The sequence below is a fragment of the Prionailurus viverrinus genome, chromosome B1 (assembly GCF_022837055.1).
Source record: "Prionailurus viverrinus isolate Anna chromosome B1, UM_Priviv_1.0, whole genome shotgun sequence".
Lineage (NCBI taxonomy): Eukaryota > Metazoa > Chordata > Mammalia > Carnivora > Felidae > Prionailurus > Prionailurus viverrinus.
Window position 1 is genome coordinate 191,512,536 of NC_062564.1, and position 25,664 is coordinate 191,538,199.

The following is a 25,664-nucleotide window of genomic DNA, read 5'->3' on the forward strand; positions in this document are numbered from 1 at the left end:
TGGCACTTATCCCATTTTCTGTATTGTTTCTGTTCCAGACACTGCCTTCCACTGAATTGGAATTGATTGTTATGATGTGTGAGATAGTGGAATCCCCCTTTATTATGATAGTAACACTTTTAGACTAATTACAATTTCAATACCAATTGTGATGTCAAACAGTAAAGAATAGCACATTTTAAACGTTCTCAATACTAATTGTGATGAGATGACCTTTTCCATCACATGTTGCAGTGAAGAAAAAGAAAAATCATTCCAGAAATAAAGATAGGGTCATGAAACCACCTCCATAATGCCATTCGTGTTTGTAAAGAAGACAGTTATACTTCTTTAAAAAAAAAATTTACATTGATTTATTTTTGATAGAGAGAAACAGAGCACAAGTGGGGGAGGGGCAGAGAGCGAAGGAGACACAGAATCCGAAGCAGGCTCCAGGCTCCGAGCTGTCAGTACAGAGCCCGACGTGGGGCTCAAACTCACAAACTGTGAGATCATGATCTGAGCTGAAGCCAGACGCCCAACCAACTGAGCCACTCAGGCACCCCGACAGTTATACTTCTAATATTAACATGAAGCATTAACAATTGTTCACAAGATGGTAGCCCTCCTCTGTAAGAGAGCTGTTTCTATTGTTATTTTAAGATATCTGAGTTAACAAGCAAGAAAGGACAGGTCGGAACTCATGGTCCAGACCAGGTTTTGGCATCTGTCCATCCTCCATCCTCCTGAAGGAAAGCTCCTACTATATCTTCCTCAGCAACACAAGTCCTACAAGAGGTCAATATCTGTGTAGAAGGCTAGAGATTTTAGAGCGATAAAAATGAGGCAAAGTGAAGAACCCCACCTAAGGGACCAAAAAGAAGTAAAGATCAAGGAAAATGGGTCATTTAAATGGAGGTTGGAGGTGAGGCCTTGCCAAAAGAATTATCTTTATGGGTTATGAAAAGTTATGGCTGAAACGTTCTGCTTACTGAGTACATACCTAGGAATGAATTTGCTAGACTTGAGGTAGCACATAGGACTTTTTTTTTTAACATCCTCATAACCCTTTCTTTTGGGTGATGCCCACTCTTGAAATTGAGAGGAAAAAGCTAACTGAAAGTTCTTTGGGTTTCCATGTGTGAGTTTGTAAGCTGGAGGGAAAAAAAAAATAAAACCTGCTTGCCAACCACCATCACCACTAAGAACAACAATGTATTTGAGATATTTTGGTGATAAAAACGAGAGGGCCAAATCCCTTGGTATTTATCCAAATGAACTGAAAACTGACATCCACACAAAACCTGCAATCAGTTATTTATAGTAGTTTTATTCACAATTTTTAAAACTTGGAAGCAACTAAGATGTTTTTAGTAGATGGACAGATAAATAAAACTGTGGTACCATCAGACAGCGGAATATTATTCAGTGCTTAAAACAAAGGAATTATTAAGCCAAAAGACATGGCGGAATCTTAAATTAACTACTGCTAAATGAAAGAGGTCAATCTGGAAAGGCTACATACTGTATGACTCCCATTACATGACACTGTGGAAAAGCCAAAACCACGGAGACAGCAAAAAGATCAGTGGTTGCAGAAGTTAGGAGGGAGGGAGAGAGGGATGAACTTGCAGAGCACAAAGGATTTTTAAAGCAGTAAAACTATTGTATATAATACTGTAATGGCGAATACATATCATTACATATTTGTCAAAGTCTGTAGAATGCACAACACCAAGAATGACCCCCCTAAGGTATACTATGGACTCTGAGTGATAATGATGTGTCATTGTAGGTTCTTCATTGGTAACAAATGCGCCACTCTAATGAGGAATGTAGATAGGTGGGCAGGCTGTATATATATGGGGGCTGAACTACATGGGGAATCTCTATGCTTTCTACTCAGTTTTGGTATGAACCTAAACTTGCTCTAAAAAATAAAGTCTATTTTAAAAAAAGCGAGGAGGCGAGGCTATGTGTGATGGTCACCTAATCAGTAAAACCAGGTCCCCTGCCTGCTTTGATTATAGAATCTAAAACACACCTGCAAAAGCTAAGTGATAGTTTAGTGGTTTTGAATGGTATTCTGTGAATGTGCAAACACATCTGTCCTTATTTATCTGTTCCAGAGGCCTCTCCTGGCCACAGAGGAAAGACTCCCACACTTCTCTCGTGGATTTCTAGGTCAATTAGCACATCTATATTGCATGCTGTGTCCCTTGCTTTGTAAGTACCATGGCATGTATAAAAGAAAGAAGGTCCCTATCCTTAAGAAGTTACCATACACTGACTGGTGTAAGTCCTAATATTGGACTAAATGAGAAGTGAAAGAGACGAAAAGGAAATTTAGTGAACAAAAATTACCAAGCACTGGAGAGGAGAAGGAGGAACTCTTCCTAGGTGATGTTGACTAAACACAGAGGGGAAAGTTTACTAGTCCAAATAACAGTTGCTTCCATAACAGATGAACCTCCAAATCTTGATGGCCAAAAAAGTGCACTCTGTTCTCTTACCACAGTATAAGATGGGTGCTTTTAGCCAGGTGGTCATCTGCATGATCATTCAAGAATCAGCACTCCTGCAATCTGTGGTTTCACCTCTCCCTGGGATGACCCTTAGTGGACTTTCCATTTAGTTGCTGGCTGGGAAAGAGGCTTATGCATGAGATTATAGGAGGTTTTAATAAGACAGTTCTGAAAGGGGCACATTCATCCTACTCGTGACTCTTTAGCAAGAACTTAGTTTTGGTATGAACCTAAATTTGCTGTAAAAAAGGAGGTCTTTTTTTTTAAATGAGGAGGCACTTTAGTGACACTTTAGTGCAAGGGAGACCGGGAGAAGCAGAATAATTGTGTTTCCAGGAAACAAAAGGGAATGACTTTGACATACAACCAGTTGGTCTCTGTCACCCAAGGAAATAATGGGTCAAGGCCAATTATGGTCTGTGAGCAATGGTGCAAGGGCTGAAGATTGACTTGGGACAGAGGTTCTGAGATGACTCATGAGAAATAATACTCAGAAGGACTGAGTGGTAAGTTCTTGACCACCTAAGGACAAGTTGTTGAAATAGAGGACATTATGAAACATTGTAACAGGTGTGCAGAAAAAGAGCCACGATGACTCAGAAAAGTCCTTTCTCTTTCATGTCGCTGGCAAGCTACAGGAGTGAGCAGCACATTTTGAAATGACCCAAGGAGATAAACACACACTGTAGGACACAGAGAGACTACAGTTGAGGAACTAGACAAAATGAAACAAGCATCTACAGTTTAGGGCTGAATTACAGATAATTTAGCCTTTCATATGAAAATCTCTCTCTCAACTGACCTATGTATGTTTGCACATATTGATTGTGTGCTCTGGTAACTTAGTAAGTACCATCCTCCTCTCTATAAGTTGTATCATTAGTTACCAAGAACATAAATCCCCTCCCTTACTCCCAGGCATCCACCTTCAGTGGTATGGCATATAAATTATAAATCAGAGGCAGCTAACATCTGGCTGCCTCTGGAATTACTTAGTGGCCCGATTCCTACATATTTTAAATCATCTTACGTGTAAAATTTTTGAATCAAATCTGCTTACGTTTAGTTTGCTTTGAGTAATCCTCAGACTTAATTAACCTGAGCTTCACAGATATCAATACTTTTGTTTGTTTTGTTTAATGAGTCATAACCACATAACAATTAGCATTTCTATACAGATTGTGCTGAAGACCAAGGTAAGTTCTAGAATAAACTTAAGGTTTCTAAATCGTGCCCACTGCTGCTGTGCATAAGAGCCACACAATTTTCTTTTCTTGGAGATAACCTGCCCCTGTCCTCCCCACTCCATGGGAATGGGAGTAGAGAAGAATTTCTGATAGAAGGGGTATAGAGTAGGGTCTGGAGGGGGCAGAAAGCGGGACATGGCATGCCACCTATTGTTTGAGAGTCCTCATTCACTTCATCTCTATTAATAACTTGTCTCCTCCCCCTTCCCTCACCATGGCTCTTTTTAATGAAAAAAGCACCATCTACAGTGGTGGAAGGAGGAGGGACACTTACATAGAGATGGGATACTTCAATAAAGATGGAATCTGTTTTAAAAAATCAGAACAAATTATAAGACTATTAGATTTAATTTCAAGTGGTTCCTGGAGGAGACAAATAAGCCAAGGACCACTATTCCATGCAATTAATTTCCTGTACTAGAAGACCCAAACTGAGCTCCCAGCACAGAATTTTTGTCCTGCTGGACATGGCTTCACTTACTTCTCTTCTTTTGTAAAACTTATTCTCCTCTCCTTATTCTGAAAATTGTCCCATAAGACCTGTCTTCCTCTTACATGTCCTTACTGACCTGGCCTGAATGACTGATCTCAGGAAGGGTACATGATTCGTGATGGGTCAATCAAGGACCTACTTTGCAATTTTTCAAAGTGGAAATGTTAGATGGAAAGTCCTTTCCATTTGTGTGACTAAACTAAAGATGTATGTGGCCAGGAGGCATCCATGGACAGGAGTATGTATTCCTATGGGCAATGCCAGTCTAAGAGGTTAAAAATCTGATTAGATAGGACAACATGCTCTTCTACCCATGACTGAGACTACTGATTCCTGTGATTTAGTTTATTAGGCTAATAATTTCAACTTTCCTCTCCTTCTTTTAAAATTTTAGTGTATGTGTGTCTAAGCCTGCATAATGTTTATGGTCCTCCAAGCCAATTTGGATTGAATTTTGATCAAAATGACAACAACAACAAAAGAGCCCTGATTAAGCTACCTGGGGAATTTGTGAATGAATGTGCATAGGAGAATGGTTTTGTTACAGCTAACTCAAAAGTGGCTTTTATGGGATAAGCACCGCAGATCCCAAAGCCCATACGTGTTTAGTAAATACAAAGGATTCATTGGTAACTCAGAGAAGTTACCAATGGTTCAAGTTCCAGTTTCTCACTCTTCAATGAGAAAATGAGTTTATAAGCTTGGTAGACATTCCCCAAAATAATATATATGAGATATCTAATAGTTAAGAATATTCCTGATCATGTTCTTTATCATGAATAGACATATATTCACAGACATTATTCGAATTGAGGGGAGGATGAAGCCTACTTAAAGTTAGGCTTATAAGGTAGAAGAAAACATCATTTCAATAGAAAAGAAAAATGATCTTTTTGACATCCAATTTTTCTTAGTGGTGCCTGAACTCCAATACAAAGTTGAAGGAGAGGGGTTTGAGTATGTTTCCAAAAAGACCGAGCTCCAATTTACTAAATGATATAAAAACACTAGAATAATCTATTAAAATTATGATCTCATTTATCAAGTAATTTGTAAAGAAAAATTAAATGTGCTTTGAGATGGCTGGAGGCCCGCATTTCTGATTTGAAGGTCTTCTGTGACCCCCGCATAGAACAGAAGAGTGTCCTGAAATAGTTTTCATCCCCAAGGCCCCAGGATAAAACACAGACAGCAACTCCAAATGCAAAGCTGACTAGGCTCTTTAACGTAAAACAGGCAGCTTCTGTAGGGCCTTTTCAAAATGCCCCTTTTTCCTGCAATGCCCGAGAGAACCAAACATGAAATACTACTGAAAACAAAGGAGATACCTTGGGAGTGAACTCAAATATCCTCAAATTCTCCTCACTGTGACTCACATACAACAGAATTTTGAATATTTGAAAGTAATTCACTAATGTGTTCCACATACAGCCCTCTAGAAAAGACAGGGTGGATGTGTACTTAAGGTTCACTAAGTATTTACAATAACTTTGAGCTGCGTTTAAAAACTAAGACACCCACTGAAAAATATAGCATTTCTGACGATTTGATGTAGAGTAATATCCAACCTTTTGTCCCATGGTTCTGTTCATTTTGTATTTCATTGTGAAACTGTAGAAATTAAACAGGCGATACACACAATATATGTGTACATTTTAAAAATTATTTTTTGAGGGGGGAGGGGCAGAGGAAGAGGGAGGGAGAGAATTCCAAGCAGATTCCACACCCAGCATAGAGCCTGACATAGGACTCGATCCCAGGAACTGTGAGATCATGACCTGAGTCGAAATCAAGAGTCAGACACTTAACCAACTGAGCCATCCAGGCACCCAGCACCCCAATTGTACATTTTTTTATATGTACATTTTTTACATGTGGCATTGGAGAGTCGGATAAATGTAATGCTTTTAAGTTATGATTTTTGCTTTTTTTTTTTTTAATGTAGCTTCTGGAGTGAATCTACTTGAATCCCTGGAAATACGTTTTATAATATTAATAAGACAACTTGAGGTCTCAAGCAATCTTTATGGAACTAGGCCAGATATTATTCAGAGTTCTATTTTTACATTATATAACAGTACTAGGATTTAAAGAAAATCAAATTAAGAGAAAATGCCAAGATACCAATTTGTTCTGTGACAGGTTTTTATTTTATCCACTTTCTTTTTTTTTTTAACAAATGGCTTTTTTTTTCTTGTCAGGATTTCATCAATAGTTTGAGCCCCTTGAAAGATTCCAACTGTCTTTTCCCATCTTACACTGCCTTATGAGCCCCACACTGCAACCAAACAGATCTGATTTAGTTCCCCTTCCCGATTTCCCAGTGGAAAAAGATAGGACTGACCTCACAAAACAGCCATTCCACCTGAAATTACGTGAAACCTGGCCCCTCTGACCTTCTGTTTCCTTATTTATAAAAAGCTAATAATAACACCTGCTTTGCAGCCTTATCAGAATAGTTAATATTTGGAAAACACCTAGTATATAGAAAGCACTCAAAAACATCCTTTATATTTTTTGCTATTATTGCCTTCTACTTCTCCCTCTAGATTGTGAGTTACTTGGGAACAACATCTTATAAATCTTATATCTCCCGGGCACTTAAATAGAGGGTGCTCAAATTATGTTTAATTGAATAATGTGTCTCCCTTCAATCGGTGTTCCTTTCTCATTACCCTTTACTTCCTTTTCACCTGTTACTATTTTGGCAAACCCAAGTCATATTCCTCATTTTTCATAAGGGTCTCATGCTCTGGCTACTCCTCCTGTGACATGCATCAGGAATTCTAAATTTATATAGCTATCTGAACATATCGTATAGTTTAACCTTAATTTTTTTACATGTTTTCTTCCCTTTGCTTGCAACATTCTCATATATAAACTTAACATTTCATTTAATATTTGTTGAGCATCTAAATGGAAGATTAGACTATTATGGAAAATAGTGTGAAGTCTACAGCTTTGAACTAATTAAGCATTGCCTTTTCCCTTGATGGAATCATCTCTTCTTTCTGAAGAAGTCTTGTGGACTCTTCAATAATAGGGTGAGGGTTGAAGTTGGGAGCAGTGGGAGAGTCTGCCCCTGCAGGGAAGAGTATTTCACTACTGGCCTTGTTTAGAATTACTGGCTTAGAGTAATAGTAAAAAAGAAGGCTTTCAGTCACACATTATTACTATGTTAAATTATCTACAAATAATGCATTACCTTATTACCTGCATCCAGGGTTGCTGGCTCCTTAGCACCCTCAGAAATACTCAATGGGGGACTTTGGTAAAAGAATTTAGATCATAAGAATACATAGTCATCATTGAGTATAACAAAGGAAAGAGGATAAGCTGGCAGTTAATTAGTATTCATCATGAAATGCATCTCATAGTATCTTAGACTTTAACACCCAGAAGCCAGGTTACTTCAGGTACAATCAGGTGAAACACTGATTGCACCCAACTTTTTTCCAACATCAGGATCCAAAACTCCTATCTCCTACAGGTAATTATGGACAATGACACAGGGCTCAAGAGAAGGCAAAGACTTGCATGTATTAAGAGAATTGGGTGGTTGGGGTGCCTTGGGTGGCTCAGTTGGGTAAGTGTCTGATGCTGGATTTTGGCTCAGGTCATGATCTCACGGTTCCTGGGTTCAAGCCCCACATCAGGCTCTGTGTTGACATTGTGGAACCTGCTTAGGATTCTCTCTCTCTCTGCCCCTCCCCCACTTGTGCTCTTTCTCTCATAAATAAATAAACAAATAAATAAGAATTGGGTGGTTATGGAAGGTGAAAAAATGAGATTGATATCTGTATCCCTATGTTCCTTGCAGCCTTATTATAGTAGCCAAGATATGGAAACAACATAAGGGTCTATCTATGGATAAATGGATAAAGAAAATATAGAACACACACACACACACACACACACACATACACACACACACACACTCAATGGAATATCACTCAGCCATAAAAAGAATGAAGTCTTGCTATTTGTGAAAACATAGATGGACCTTGAGAGCATTACTGTAAGTGAAGTAAGACAGAGAAAGATAAATAAGTATATGACCTCACTTATATGTGGATTCCAAAAAACAAACAAAAATGAAAACAAAAACAAAACTAAAAATAAAAAATACCTCAGCCCAGAAATAGAGAACAGATTTCTGGTTGCTGAAGACAGTGGGTAGGCAAAATGGATGAAGGAAGTCAAAAGGCAGAAACTCCTAGTTACAAAATAAATCATGAGGGTGTAATGTACAACATGGTGACTGTAGTTAATAATAAATACTGTATATTTAAAAACTACTAAGAGAATAAATCTTAAAAGTTCTCATCACAAGAAAAAAATTATAACTAAGTATGGACCTATTGTGATGATCATTGTGTAATATATACAAAAATCAAAACATGTTGTACTCTTGAAACTAGTATAATGTTGTATGTCCACAATACCTCAATAAAAAAAATAAATACATTTTAAAAATGAGATCAAGTATGAGGGAGGGCCCAGGGGGATGAGGGTGAGGGTGTCTCCGAACTTTGAGCAAAGCTACTCCAAAGTATAGGATTAAACACAAGAAAAATGAGTTTTGGATGCAAATTTAAGAGTTGACAAAATCCTCTCCTGAAACTCTACCATCATGTGTTCTTTACATGGTTAGGACCAGGTTATTTGGACTTGAAATCAAGTCTGATAGTACTTTGTGAATGCCTTACCAGCTCTCACTGGGGCTAAGGAACCTGGAATCTGCCACAATATAGAGTTGAATGGTGGGATTATGTATACACACCTACCACAGTTAACTAACAAAAATAACTTTCTGACAATCATCTTTCCATCTTTTCTCTGTTATTACAGAGTTGAGTATATCAGCTCTTTTGCATGGTTCTGGAACAAAAGAAGAGGGCCATGTCTCCCTCAGGGTTCATGTTGATTGCTTCCAGAAACTCTGGAAATCTTTGTTGACATATTTACATCCCACTTCCAGTGAGCAATGGAAGGGCCAGGTTGATTCACCAAACAAATTGTCATCTCAGGGACCACTGGGGAAAAAAGTATCTCATTGCACAAGTGAGCCATTTGTTTTTTGTGTAATTTGCCACCCACTTTGCAAGTAAGGGTGGAGCTGCTGGTTTGAAAATGATGGATTGCCCTAAATGGGCAGCTACTGAAATCCTGCAACTTAAATGGGTCACACTAAGCAGAAGATAGCTTTTCTGGCAACAGAATAAATTGTCCTCATGTGGCATTACCGTTCTCAAATGTATGTCCCTGCTCTCCTGTCAGATGAAAGCCCCAAACATTTCTCTTTCTTAGATTTTCTTTCTTATTTTCTCCCCAGGTTTATTCCTCTGAATAAATTTGGTCTTTAAATTCTGATCTTATCTGTTATTCTTCACCTGAACTTTCAATAGCTTTAACTACTGATTAGCAATCAACGTTCCTGAGACTTATCATGTTTCATTTTATTTCTGCGTATATGATAAATATCAGAAGTCTCTGTTACCTGTCCTGTTAAGAAGCTATTTCCTTTGTTTCATCTGCACCTTCCCTAGAGTGCATAGCTCCATATTTAGTCAATGAACCTGGATCCTGAAATAAAGATATAGGAGATATGATTTCTGACCTCCAAGAAGGTCAATGAACATATGAGCAACTAACAGACTTACACTTTGATAAGTGCCATAAACAAACTCACAAAGGTGAGTGTTTCAATGCTGAGTGTTAAAGGAAGGATGCACAAAGAAGGAGGGTATTCTGAATTGATTCTTGCAGAGAAATCCAGTAAGGATTTGTCAGTAAATTATCCCTTGACTAAAAAAAAAAATTTTTTTAGTAGCAGCTTTATCGGAATGTAATTCGTTAAACATAATATTTATACTTTTAAAGTATAAATACTTTGGTGGTAAATTAGTATATTCACAGAGTTGTGCAACCTTTTTCACTAATTTTAGAACATTTTCATCACTCCAGAAAGAAACACTGTTTTTTTTAATAGTCAATCCTCATTGTCCTTTCCCTACAGTGCCTGATGACCACTAGCCTACTTAACGTCACTTTACAGTTAACCTATTCTGGAAATTTCATAAAATTGGTGTCATATAATAAGAGGCTTTTTCTGACTGGTTTCTTTCCCTTAGAATAATATTTCAAGGCTTATACTTATTGTAGCATGTATCAGTGCTTCATTCTTTTTTATGGCCAAATAATATTCCATTGTATGGCTATGCCACATTTTGATTACCCCTTAATCAGTTGATAGACATTTGACTTGCTTCCATTTTTGGCTAATATGAACAATGATACTATGAATATTCATGTACAAGTTTTTATGCAGACACATATGTTCACATATGTTCAATTTTATTGAATGTATAGCTAAAAGTGGAATATCTGAGTAATAATGAAATTCTATTTTTAGCTTTTATAGGATAATCCAAACTTCCTATCAAAGCAGCTGAACCATTATACATCCCCACCAGGAATATATGAGGCTTTCAATAGGTATCCTAGCAGGTGGAAGTGATTATCTCATTGTGGTGTTGATTTGTATTTTTTTAATGACTACCAATATTGAGAATCTTTTTATGTGCTTATTATAATTTTTACTATATCTTCTTTGGAGAAATATATATTCAAATATTTTACTCATTTTTTCCTTAGACTTTTTTGTGGAGTTGTAATAATAACACATTAAGGATACTAGCTATTTCTCAGAAACATCATTTATAAATATCTTTTACCATAGTGTAGGTTATCTCCTAACTTTCTTGGTAGTGTCTTTTGATCCCCCAAATTCTTGTACCAATGAAGTCTGATTACATTTTTGTTGCTTATGCTTTTGGAGTCACATTCAAATTTATTGTCAAAAAGATTTACTCCTGTGTTTAAAGTGTTATATAGTTTTAACTTTTAAATTTAGATCCTTGGACCACTGCAAGTTGATTCTGTACTTAGTGTAAGGTAGGAGTCAAACATTCATTCATTCATTCATTCATGCATCCAGTGGTTCTAGCATTATTTGCTGAAAACACTGTTTTTTCTCCCATCGAATGGTCTCAGCAACCTTGTCAAAAATCAACCGATTATAAATATAAAAGCCTCTCAATTCTCTTTCATGGGTTTCTGTCTACCCTATGTCAATGCTATACACTTTTGATTACTGAAACTTTATAGTAAGATTTGAAATTGGGAATTATGATTCTTTCAACTTTGATCTTTCTTGATAATGTTTTGGCTGTTGTGGATGCCCTGCATTTCCATATGAATTTTAGGATTAGTTTGTCAACCTCAGCAAAAAAAGCAACTGGGATTTTGAGATCGAATCGAATATTGAGATCAATTTGTAGAGTACTGCTGTCTTAACAATACTCTTAAGTATACTTGTTAACAAGACTTAAGTCTTCCAATCCATGAATATGGGATGGCTTTCTACTTATTTAGGTCTTCTTTACTTTCTTTCAACAATGTTTTGTATTTTTCCAGTGAACTTGCATTTCTTTTGTTAAATTTGTTTCTAAATATTTTTTCATTTTTATGCTATTATAAATTGAATTGTTTTCTTAATTTCATTTTCTGATTACTCATTTTTAGTCTATAGAAACACAATTAGCTTTTTAACTTATTTATTTATTTATTTTGACACAAAGAGAAAGAGAGAGAGCAAGTGGGGGAGGGGCAGAGAGAGGGGAGAGAGAATCTCAAGCAGGTTCCATGCTGTCAGCCCAATGTGGGACTCAAACCCACAAAATGTGAGATCATGACCTACGTTGAAGAGTCAGACACTTAACCAACTGAGCCAGCCAGGCAACCCACAATTGAATTTTTAATATTGATCTTGTATCTTGTAAATTTGTTGAACTGGGTTATTAGCTCTAACAGTGTTTTGTGTGGGGGTGTAAGGAAGAGGATTCCTTAGGATTTCCTACTTACAAGATCTGTCATCTGTGAACAGAGATAGTTTGACTTCTTCTTTTCAAATCTGAATGTCTTTTATTTCATTTCCTTGTCTAGTTGTCTTTTCTAGAACATCCCATCTGTTGTTCACTAGCAGTGGCCACATTAGACATTTTTGTCTTGTTCCTGACATTAGGGGAAAGCAGTTATATTTTCACCATTAAGTATAATGTTTGTTACTGTATTTGTATACCATATGAGAAAATTCTTTTGTATTCATAGCCTGTTGACAGTTTTTATCATGAAAGGACTTAGATATTATGAAATGATTTTATGCATCTATTTAGATTATCATTTTGTTTTTGTCTTTTGTTTATTAATATATCATATTACACTGCCCAAGTTTTCAGTGTTACACCAACTTGAAATCTTGATATCAATCCTACTTTGTCATGGTATATTATTCCTTCTATATGTTGCTGTATTTGGTATGTTAAGGATGTTTATACTTATAAAAGAAGTTGGTTTCTAGTTTTCTTTTCTTGTGATATCTTTGTCTAATTTTGGTAAGAGGGTCAAACTTGCTTCGTAAGTTTAGTTAGGGATTTTATGCCTCTACTGTTTTTGAAATAGTTTTCACGTGCTCTGACAACAATGGGATAAAATTAGAAATCAAAAAGAGAGGGAAATTTCAGAAATTCACAAATTATGGAAAATATAAGCATAGTCCTAAATAATCACTGGTTAAAGAAGAAGTCACAATATACCAAAACGTATAGAGTTCTGCTAAAACAGTGTTTGGAGGGAAATTTACAGCTGTAAATGCCTACATTAAAAAAGATCTCAAATCAACAATTCAAATTTCAAACTCAAGAAACTAGAAAATAAAAGCAAATTTAAGTCAAAGCAAGCAGAATGAAGGGAATAATAATGATTATAATAGAAAGCAATAAAATCGAGAACAGAAAAATAGTAGACAAAAATCAACTACAAGTTAGTTCTTTGAGAAGAACAATAAAATTGGCTAACTTTATTTAAACTGACAAGAAAAAAAGTCATTTTTTTCAAAAAAAAAGATAACAATTATCATAAGGAATTTTGTAAACAGTTATAAAAGTTGACATTGATAGAGTTGATGTCTATTCTAGAATAATTTTATAGTAGCAGGTACTAACTTATGGTAACTGGTTTTTTGTGTGTTTTTTTAAATTTTTTTTTCATGTTCTATTTATTTTGAGAGGGAGAGAGAGCACAAGCAAGAGAGAGGATGAGAAAGAGAGACAGAGAGAGAGAGAGAGAGAGTAAGAGAGAGAATCCCAAGCAGGCTCCATCCTGTCAGCGCAGAGCCCCACGCAGGGCTCCATCATGACCTGAGCTGAAATCAGGAGCCTGATGCTTAACTGACTGAGTGACCCAGGCACCCCTAAGGGTAATTGTTTTTATTGTTAACTTTATTTTTATTTTTTTTTAATTTTTTTTTTCAACGTTTATTTATTTTTGGGACAGAGAGAGACAGAGCATGAACGGGGGAGGAGCAGAGAGAGAGGGAGACACAGAATCGGAAACAGGCTCCAGGCTCTGAGCCATCAGCCCAGAGCCTGACGCGGGGCTCGAACTCACGGACCGCGAGATCGTGACCTGGCTGAAGTCGGACGCTTAACCGACTGCACCACCCACGCGCCCCTTTATTGTTAACTTTAACTTCCCTGACAAGTGAATATTCTAATTTGTCAACATCTTAAATATGACTAACTATTAATTTCAATATAGGTTCAAAAAATCATTTTTAAGCAAAATAATATGATGTACGACCTAGAGTAGCTATTAAACAAACCTTTAATTCACCCCTCAGTTCTCTACATGTATCCATTCCTACTGCATTTTCACAATTTCTCTCACATGGTTGGCTCTTTGTCTAACTGGCCTAATGAAATAATCTACTCAAAGTGTTCACAGACTTATTTAGGAAATTCATCAAGTGATATTTAACTCTGTCTTATATGATGACAGCCCACTGAAGTCAGGAAGACTCTAATCTCCAAGCATCATCAATTCTGAGAACATGAGCAGGTTACTTGATTTCAATGTTCCTTAGACATTGGGATGAAAACAAAACATATACCAGGAATTTGTTGTGAATATTAAGTGACCTGATATAATTCAACCATCTCACACAGATCTGACAAGATTAAGAGTACAAAAATATTTTTGTCCTATTTCTTGGTCTTCCTTTCCCTTTTCTTCTTTGGGATGTGGTTTTATATACGCTTAAGTGCCACAGAAAGAAAAATTCCATCAGATGAATGCAAGATCCATTGAAGCTGAAAAATGAGCTTTTCTGACATTCTGGTTACAGTCATTGCAATTTCCTCTGAAAATTGTGCCACGTGCCCAGGGGTAAGCAGATGTTTAGCTGATCTCACCTTCGCTCATGAGAAAATGATTGCTTATTTGTTCGTCTATTTTCTTCCAAAAGAAGTAAGCCTAGAAGTAAATTGCTAGCTTCGAGGCTTCAAAAAATCATTGGTTCACCCCATGTGTATATTAGCCTCCATTTTGAGCCATACCATGGATCTAGTATGACGACTAGAAGGTACATCACTATAATTAAGGGTTAATGGTTTTGCATCAAACCCCCTCCCACATTCCAAAATAACAGTAATCTTTAACAAAAGTGAACATATGGGAAATAGTTACTTTAATCAAACAGGTCTTTTGTGTTGCCTTTTACTAGTGAATTACTTCTCATTAGCTCATATTATGTGATGCAGTAACCATGGCAATGATCTTCCTGTTTCCTAAGCCATAAAACATATGGAATCTGGGCAGTTGTGGTGCCACAGCAGTTGTCAGATGATTTCTACTTCTAGAAAATCTGATCAGGCAGTGGCAAAGCAAAATTTAAATTCCGTTCTGTCCCAGAATTGTTGAACCCTGGAATGATACAGGGCAAAACTTCAGAATAGCATTGTTGAATAGAATTTTCTGTGATGATGGAAATGTTTCACAGATGCACTGTCCAATATAGAGAGTAGTGACTAGCCTCACGTGGCTCTTGAGAACTTCAAATGTGTTTAGTGAGACTGAGGAAGTGAATTTTAAATTGTATTTAATTTTAATTGATTAAATTTTAAATTCATATGGCCACACGTTGCCAGTGACTACCCTGTCGGACAGTGAATCTCTTGACTGATTGGAAAAATAACATTTTCCTACTGAAATGTGAAGAATTCTTGGAACACATTCTAACACAAAATTTTTTTAATAAGAAAAATGCTGTCCAACCAGTTCTTATAGGGCTTAAAATTATATCAAAATTGTGAAATTAAAAATGCCTTAAGGAATGTAAGAAGAATAGTTACCCACTGACATGTTCACAACCCAGATGCTGATATTTCCAATGATTTTCCCCTCTCCATTCTTAATTTTTAGTGATTGCATTCTTCAACTATCACCTCTTTAATTTCCATTTCTCTTCCTCTGGCTCACTTGCCTCCACTGATTTCTATACCCACTTGAGATTACCTATCTACTTTCTCATTGTTCCTTATCTCCTTTACCTCCTTTACTTCCCTCTTCATATTTCATCCTTTAAAACAATTTCTTGCATAAGCTTTTAATTCTATCTCCTCTCTTTCCTTTATCTGGAGAGGACCTAACCTTAGCTTAAAATCCAGCTCCCCTCCCCATAGGAGCAGCTGAATGTGACTGGAGAAAAACACATATGCATACTAACATATCTCATTTTATACCCATGACTATTCACAGGATGTGACCCATTAGTGTTAATTAATTTCCTTGTCCTTAGATCTTTCATGTATCAAGAAGGCATGAAATCTCCAGTCCTCCAACCCAAGCTCTCTCCTCAAATGTGACTGTTTCTTGACTCAGAAGACATAGAAGGAATCTGAGGAGGACTTGCAGAAACTCCTGTCATCAAAGCTACCAGCTTGGCCCATTGCTCTGACTTCCTCCTATTCTGATGGATAAATTCACTGTAAGGACAATTCATCCACCTGTGCACTATATCTTTACTCAAGGAATCACTCCTGAAAGTGGCCCTCCCTGTACTGCATCATATTGATCACTCATATTTCCACACAACACCTGAAATATGCTTTCTTAACAACAGCAAAAAAACCTCAATTCTTACCTGATTCCCAATCCTCCAGTCTCCTCAGACCAACTGCTATCTAAATACATAGCAGGGACCCTTCTCTCCTGCCTAAGGCAGACATAACAAGAAACCATCCATGCCCAAGGGGACTGATGCCCCTTGGACACAGAGAGAGGGGAGAGGGGGCACCGGTCACAGGATACCAGATTTCAACACAAACATCCCCCTTGCTTCTTGCCACCACCCCACTCATACCTTCATGGCCACTGCTTATGCACCCTGGGAGAGCATGGCAGTGCTCTACTGCCCACAATAAACCTGCTGTGATTGCCAAAAAACAAAAACAAAAACAAAAACCCTGTAGTCTGTTTTCTGCCTTCATATCCTCTCCTCTTTCTTAAGCCATGGGAGGCTTTCCCCCTACTACGTCTGCCATAATTACTTTTGTCAATTATCAATGACTTTAATAGCCATTTCTTAGTCACTATTTCACTTGACTTAGTAATATTGGATATACTTGAATACTCTATCCTCTTTGAAATACTTGATACACTTGGCTTTTGGAAATCACTCTGTCACAATTCTAATACAATGTCCCCACAGTTCCTTTTCAGTCTTCTTAGCTGGTTTCTTTTCTATAGAACTGAGACTGACCTCCACCAAACACGAGCACCATCTCCCACCTTCAGGCTTGGTCCCTGGACTTCTTGTGTGTCGCTTATATTCTTGATGATCTCACCATATCTAATTTTTCCAAATGGCAAATATACTCACACTTCCCCAAATCCTGAATTCCAAACTCATACCCAACATCATATTTTATATTGCTATTTGGATATTTAATGTGCATCTCAAAATTAAAATGCCCTTTTCATCATACCTGCCCTTTCATCATACCATCATACCGTCATCACTGACATTCTCATAATAGAATAGAACTTCCATTTTTCTACTTACTCCTCCTCTTTCTGCTTCCATTCTTGCCTCTCCTCCATATATTCTCCCCACAATAGAAAGGATTTCTTTCATTCATTTATTCTTTCATCTATTCATTCATTTATTCTTTCCCCTTCTCTCTTTTTCTCTCTCTCCATCCCTCTCTGTCTCTTTGTTTTCTTTAACTTAAATCAGAACATGTTTTTTCCTTGCTTATAAATCCCTTGCATTGGACCTTGGTATGTCTCTGACTTTCTTAAAATCTTCCCTCAGTTCACTGCTGCAACCTTACTGTTCTAAGAACTCGACAACCACAATCCCATTGCAGAATTCCTGTATTTACTGTTCCTTCTGCTTAGAATACTTTTACCCAACATATCTCAATGACTTGCTGCCTCATTTCTTCCACATCTGTCCACAGTGCCACCTTATATATAGGACTCTCCTGACCATTCTATGCAAAATAGCAGTGAGATGTTTTTACTCTCCATCCTTCTTACTCTGCCTTATTTTCCTTCACAGGACATGTCACCCTGAGGCCAAGTACACATTATTTTGTGTATGTTTTATTGCCTTTATCTTCTATTTAGACTATAAACATTTTAAACGCAGCAATACAGTCCTTGCTGTATTCTCAACACTTAGAGTTATGTCTGCTACAAAGAAGTCTATCTACTTTATTTTTGGTACATTTTATAGATGGAGAAAAATTTAGAAAATTACCATTTTTAGTCAAAATTTTGTGCTTACCTGATTAAGGGTCAATCAGCAACTATTTTAGTGAAATATCTAAACAACTGCATAAATAATGTTGGCAACAAAAATACCAACCACATGGGGTTTTGGTCTGTGGACTGTTCTCCATATCAGTACTTACAACTTCATGCCTCCTTTCTGTCTGCTCATTTGCTTTCTTAGGGTTAAAATGATCAATAAACTTCAGATGAGATACTGAGTAGCAATATTTTACCATTGGAGGAGATAAATAACTGGATTGTTTAAGGCTCAGGCTTCATAGTCACACAAACCAAACTGGCTCAAGCGCATACTAACCCCTTGTCTGAAATCACTCCATTTCTCTGAAGCTGTTTTTTTAGATATAAATATGAAGATAATAAAAATACCTTCTTTATCACGTTCTTTTGAAAGTTAAATAAGGTGAAATATATAAGGCACCTGGCAGAGCACCTAGCAAATTTACCTGCACTAAGGGTTGGCAAACTTTGGCCCAGGTGTTTTTGTAAATAAAGTTTTATTGGAACACAGCCACTTCCATTTCTTTATGTATTGCTTGTGGCTGCGTCATGCCACAACAGCAGAGTTGCCTATGGTCTACAAAGCCTAGAATATTTACTCTCTGAAAATACTTAAAGGAAAAATTTTCTGACCTAGGAAGTACAATATAGTGGTTACTTTCATTAGTCAAACAAACAAACAAATTCCACTAACAAAACAACTCTTGATTTTGTGTGTTGGGGGGGATCTTTGAGGTTTGAGATCAAATAATAGTAATCACTTATACTAAAGTACTTACTCTTTCACCTTATTAACTCACTCAGTCCTCAAAACAACTTTGTAAGGTAGGCATTATTATTATCTCCATTTACTAATGAGGAAAATGAAGCACAGGAATGTAAATTTACTCATAATGACACAACTAGTATTCTTACCTTAACTAACCCCGCCTTCCCAATCCATCAGTGGAAAATAGTCATTATCACATCATAAATAAAGTACTGGTCTTGAAATATGAGTACTTGATCTCCTACTTTACAAACTCAGCTTCCAATCTGTTAAATGGAATTAACAACATACGACTTACCTATCTCTCATGATAATTGTAGGAATTCAATTAATGTTATAGAGGTTTTTAAGAGAAGATATTATATAAGCAAAAACAAATGGGATTATTCTTTGTTAGCACATGTAAATTTCTCCCAATTTTACCTCCCTGTAGTTCATCTTTCCTCCAGTAAGGAGAATAATTATTTTCACAAGGAAAGCCACACATGTTACTCAATTCAAACCATCAAATGGTTTTCCAACAGACTCAAATAAATCTGAAATGATCTCCATGGCTTCCAGAGCTCCCTCTCCAACCTAGTCTCCTCTTCATACCTTACACATTGCCTTTTAGCCCTTCTGTCCTTGTGGCTTCTCTCATGTGAGCCAAGAACACAACTAACTTAGGGCATTTGCGTCTGCTATTCCTTATGCCTTGAATATTCTCCCCATAACTCATCTCTTTACCCCATTCTGGTGTCTGCTCAAATACAACTGCTTCTGAAAGGGCTTCCTTAGCAACTTTAATGCAAATTACATCTCCTGTTACTCTTTCTACTTTCCTTATTTTATATTATAAAACACTGACATTATATTGCATTAACATTATATTGCACACTGATGTGTTTATTGCCTGTTTCTTTCACCAAAATGTAAACTTTAGAAAGGAAGGAATTTTTTACTAAAAGTTTTTGTATCCTCAGCCCTTAGAATAGTGTCTGACATCTAACAGATGCATATTAAATGTTGGATTGAATATATCAAAGAAGGTGTGACAGCATAGAAATCTCTTGATCTCTTCTAATGAAAATAATACTGGTCTTAAAAGTTAGGAGATCTGATTTCTTGTTATAGTTCCTCTAATTAAAGTTTGATACTGGGCCACTCCATATTCTCTAGTTGTAGTTTGCTCATTTGTAAACTAAGAGTTAAATGGAATTTTGAGTTTTTAAATTCTGCGTGATATAGAGGCTATATGAAGAAACTTGGTTGGACAAAGGGGATATTTATGAACCCGGCTTCAGAATATAATCCCTACTTCAGCTAAATATTTTGTTTTTAACCTATATTTTGGGGTCTCACAGACACTAGTGTTAGTGTTTAAAGACCAGATTTCATGGTTAAGAGAAAAAGAACAAAAACAATCGAGCCCTAATTTGTTTATTTGTTTCTTTGCTTACTTTCTTGGAATAGCCATCTCTGCTTGGTCAACAAATTTATCATAATTCGTTATGACAAAATAAACCCTTAACTGTAAGTGTGATGGTCAACACAGAATTGTCAAGGATTAATCCGGGACCACTTTTTGTTTTGCGTCTTAAAATGTATTAGCTTTGTTGATGTGATATATGTTGCTTGGCAATTGAGAAGTAGAAAAAAATGTTAAGCAATAATTGAAGATGTAACATCAGTTTTTCTTTAGAGTTCTTAGGACAAAGAGGGAGCCAAGTATAAGTGATGAATTAGATAGGGTGTTCTTTCAAACACATAGAGTAACTGTTTTTAATTTCCATAAATCAGTCAAGACATGCTAAATATGTTAAGAGTTTAATCTAGGATCTAGGAAATAGTCCAATAAGTGCTACATTTTAATAGCCCATGCATAAATAACACTTTGCTGAACTGAGATGAAAATTTCAGCACCAGTTGTTTGGGTTTTCTTCAAACTTTCTATAAAATGTAAATTAAAGTAACGGTCTCCTCCTAAATATATGGTCTGAGTGGCTCTCATATTTATCTTAGATAACCTGAAAAAATTTGCAGGACTTTCTGGAGAGAGGTTGGATAACTCCACTGCTCTCTAACACTCCACTGAAGTGAAGAGATCGGCTATAGATCATGTGGTACTGTAAACTTGGGAGCATGATCATTAGCAAGACGGTCGTTTTGATCTTTACACAAGTCTGTCTTAGAAACAAACTATGAACACCTACGGAAAGACTCAGACTTCCTAAATCTTCCTCAGTCCCAAATCCTTAGCATCCAGGTCCAAGAATTTCAGATGAGAATTCCTGGAGATTTGCCCACTTCTTGTATCCAAAGCTTGTGGGGTGTGGGGGAAGGGAACACCTCTAAATTAAAAAAAAATCAAAACAAACAAATAAAGGAGACATACAAATAATTGAGTTTAAGTGTCAGCTGTCCATGTCCTAAGGAAATTATAACTCTTGCAGCTCAGTTCTTGAAGATTAGGTAAAACTGACAAGAATGTCATTTTGCTTCCCACACACTATTCTGACCTAATTTTCTTTCACCAGCCTTCAGTTTCCATCAACAAATTCTCAGTGACAACATGCACGCACAGATGAAGGCTGTTCTGTGTGAGACAGGCCAGAACAATGTGCAGGCTCTGTAGCAGAAGCAGGGTAACGATTCCTGACAAGGGTACCTTTCCATTCGTCCTCCAAATATGGGCCTTGGGGAGGTAAATTCACAGAAAGCCTTTAAAAATAAGTGGTGGATAGAACTGAAAATAAATAAATAAACCACTGGGTAATCTAAGTAGGTTGAAACCCTTCTCTGAGGCAAAGGAGGGACCTGCATCCATCACATAGTGACATTATAAATCTGTATGCTTTGCAAGGCAATGACATGAAAAATTAGACTGAACAAGCCATAGATGCACAATTTGTCAGCCTCAAAGGAAAGGTTAATGCAAGTTAAATATTGACATGTCAGCAATAAGGATTACGCCAATTATAAATTTATACCAACACCCACTGCACTTTAATGATTGTGTGACACTGACAGGTCAATAGAGGGTGGAAGAATGACAACTGAGAAGAACATCGTCGAAATTAGCACAGTTGAACTTTTTAAGATCTCAATTTTTTCCCCTCTCTATTTTACCCTTTGTTATATATTTACAGAAAAATAGATGTGCTGTAAGGAATTGGCTCATGTGATTTTGCAGGCGGACAAGTCCCAAGATCTACAGAGCAGGTCTGTAAGCTGAAGACTCAGGAGACCTGATGGTGTGGATCTAGTCTGAGTCTGAAGGCCTGGAACCAAGGAAGAGGTTGGTACATTTCCAGTTTGAAGACTGACAGGCTAGAGACCCAAGGAGAGCTCATGCTTTAGTCAGAGTCCAAAGTCAGGAAAAAACGCTGATGTCCCAGTTTCAAAGGCAGTCAGGCAGGAAGAATTCTGTCTCACTTCAGGTAGGGTCAGACTTTTTGTTCTATTCAAGCCTTCAACTGATTCAGTGAGACCCACCCACACTGAGGAGAATAATCTGTTTTACTACTCAGTCTACTGACTTAAATGTTTATCATCCAAAAAAACCTTCACTGAGACACCCACAATAAAGTTTGATAAGTATCCACGAATTCTATGGCACGGTCAAATTGACATAAAAATAACTATCACAACTTTCTTCTGAATTCTTATGTGAGTAAATACTAGCATCTAACAATTATCAAACACTTCTTATGTATTGGGCTCTATGCTAAACACCTTATATTTAAGCTCCTGTAAGGATACCACAATTCTATGAAGCTTTTAGCATTTGCATTAGTTTCATTTGCCAGATGAGAGGTGGAGTAAGTTGCTGGTAAGTGAAGGGGCCCAGATTAAAGCCCATGATTGGAAGCTGAACTCATGGTGCTAACCACTGTCTTTTATTGATGTGGAAAGATATTCTCAGGGCACCCAGGTGGCTCAGTCCATCGAGCATCCAACTCTTGATATTGGCTCATGATCATGGTTATGAGATCGAGCCCTGCATCTGGCTCTGTGCTGACAGCACAAGGCCTGCCTGGGATTCTCTCTCTCTCTGACACACCCCCGTGCATGCTCCCTCTCTTTCTCTTTCAAAATAAGTAAATAAACTTTAAAAAATTAAAAAAAAACATTCTCACTAACTAGTATTCAAACAACTTAGTGCAAAACTTCTATATAATATTATGAGAGATAAAATCTTCATTTCGCAATCATAGTGTTTCTGTTTCTGCACACCCTTCCCATGGAACAGTTCAGGAACTAAGTGAAAAATATCTGTTAAAATGTAATGAGAGTTAATCACTGCAGCTACCCAGAAGGAAAAGAAAAATATCAATGATTCAGCAGATGAAAATTAATCATGCCTTTGGAAATTTAGTTGTAACTATTTTTTGAAATAAATTTATTTTATTAAATAGACAGATATATATTGTGTAATTTTGTATTTTTTTCAATATATGAAATTTATTGTCAAATTGTTTTCCATACCACACCCAGTGCTCATCCAAAAAGGTGCCCTCCTCAATACCCATCCCCCACCCTCCCTTCCCTCCCACCCCCCATCAACACCTCAGTTTGTTCTCAGGTTTTAAGAGTCTCTTATACTTTGGCTCTCTCCCACTCTAACCTCTTTTTTTTTTTTCCTTCCCCTCCCCCATGGGTTTCTGTTAACTTTCTCAGGATCCACATAAGAGTGAAAACATATGGTATCTGTCTTTCTCTGTATGGCTTATTTCACTTAGCATCACACTCTCCAGTTCCATCCACGTTGCTACAAAGGGCCATATTTCGTTCTTTCTCATTGCCATGTAGTACTCCATTGTGTATATAAACCACAATTTCTTTATCCATTCATCAGCTGATGGACATTTAGGCTCTTTCCATAATTTGGCTATTGTTGAGAGTGCTGCTATGAACATTGGGGTACAAGTGCCCCTATGCATCAGTACTCCTGTATCCCTTGGGTAAATTCCTAGCAGTGCTATTGCTGGGTCATAGGGTAGGTCTATTTTTAATTTTCTGAGGAACCTCCACACTGTTTTCCAGTGGCTGCAACAGTTTGCATTCCCACCACCAGTGCAAGGGGGTTCCCGTTTCTCCACATCCTCTCCAGCATCTATAGTCTCCTGATTTGTTCATTTTGGCCACTCTGACTGGCGTGAGGTGATATCTGAGTGTGGTTTTGATTTGTATTTCCCTGATAAGGAGTGACGTTGAGCATCTTTTCATGTGCCTGTTGGCCATCCGGATGTCTTTTTTAGAGAGGTGTCTATTCATGTTTTCTGCCCATTTCTTCACTGGGTTATTTGTTTTTTGGGTGTGGAGTTTGGTGAGCTCTTTATAGATTTTGGATACTAGCCCTTTGTCCGATATGTCATTTGCAAATATCTTTTCCCATTCCGTTGGTTGCCTTTTAGTTTTGTTGGTTGTTTCCTTTGCTGTGCAGAAGCTTTTTATCTTCATAAGGTCCCAGTAATTCATTTTTGCTTTTAATTCCCTTGCCTTTGGGGATGTGTCGAGTAAGAGATTGCTATGGCTGAGGTCAGAGAGGTCTTTTCCTGCTTTCTCCTCTAGGGTTTTGATGGTTTCCTTTCTCACATTCAGGTCCTTTATCCATTTTGAGTTTATTTTTGTGAATGGTGTGAGAAAGTGGTCTAGTTTCAACCTTCTGCATGTTGCTGTCCAGTTCTCCCAGCACCATTTGTTAAAGAGACTGTCTTTTTTCCATTGGATGTTCTTTCCTGCTTTGTCAAAGATGAGTTGGCCATACGTTTGTGGGTCTAGTTCTGGGGTTTCTATTCTATTCCATTGGTCTATGTGTCTGTTTTTGTGCCAATACCATGCTGTCTTGATGATGACAGCTTTGTAGTAGAGGCTAAAGTCTGGGATTGTGATGCCTCCTGCTTTGGTCTTCTTCTTCAAAATTACTTTGGCTATTCGGGGACTTTTGTGGTTCCATATGAATTTTAGGATTGCTTGTTCTAGTTTCGAGAAGAATGCTGGTGCAATTTTGATTGGGATTGCATTGAATGTGTAGATAGCTTTGGGTAGTATTGACATTTTGACAATATTTATTCTTCCAATCCATGAGCAGGGAATGTCTTTCCATTTCTTTAAATCTTCTTCAATTACCTTCATAAGCTTTCTATAGTTTTCAGCATACAGATCTTTTACATCTTTGGTTAGATTTATTCCTAGGTATTTTATGCTTCTTGGTGCCATTGTGAATGGGATCAGTTTCTTTATTCGTCTTTCTGTTGCTTCATTGTTAGTGTATAAGAATGCAACTGATTTCTGTACATTGATTTTGTATCCTGCAACTTTGCTGATCATGTATCAGTTCTAGCAGACTTTTGGTGGAGTCTATCGGATTTTCCATGTATAGTATCATGTCATCTGCAAAAAGTGAAAGCTTGACTTCATCTTTGCTAATTTTGATGCCTTTGATTTCCTTTTGTTGTCTGATTGGTGATGCTAGAAATTCCAGCACTATGTTAAACAACAGTGGTGAGAGTGGGCATCCCTGTCGTGTTCCTGATCTCAGGGAAAAAGCTCTCAGTTTTTCCCCATTGAGGATGATATTAGCTGTGGGCTTTTCATAAATGGCTTTTATGATGTTTATGTATGTTCCTTCTATCCCAACTTTCTCAAGCGTTTTTATTAAGAAAGCGTGCTGAATTTTGTCAAAGGCCTTTTCTGCATCGGTTGACAGGATCATATGGTTCTTATCTTTTCTTTTATTAATGTGATGTATCACGTTGATTGATTTGCGAATGTTGAACCAGCCCTGCATCCCAGGAATGAATCCCACTTGATCTTGGTGAATAATTCTTTTTATATGCTGTTGAATTCGATTTGCTAGTATCTTATTGAGAATTTTTGTATCCATATTCATCAGGGATATTGGCCTGTAGTTCTTTTTTTTACTGAGTCTCTGTCTGGTTTGGGAATCAAAGTAATACTGGCTTCATAGA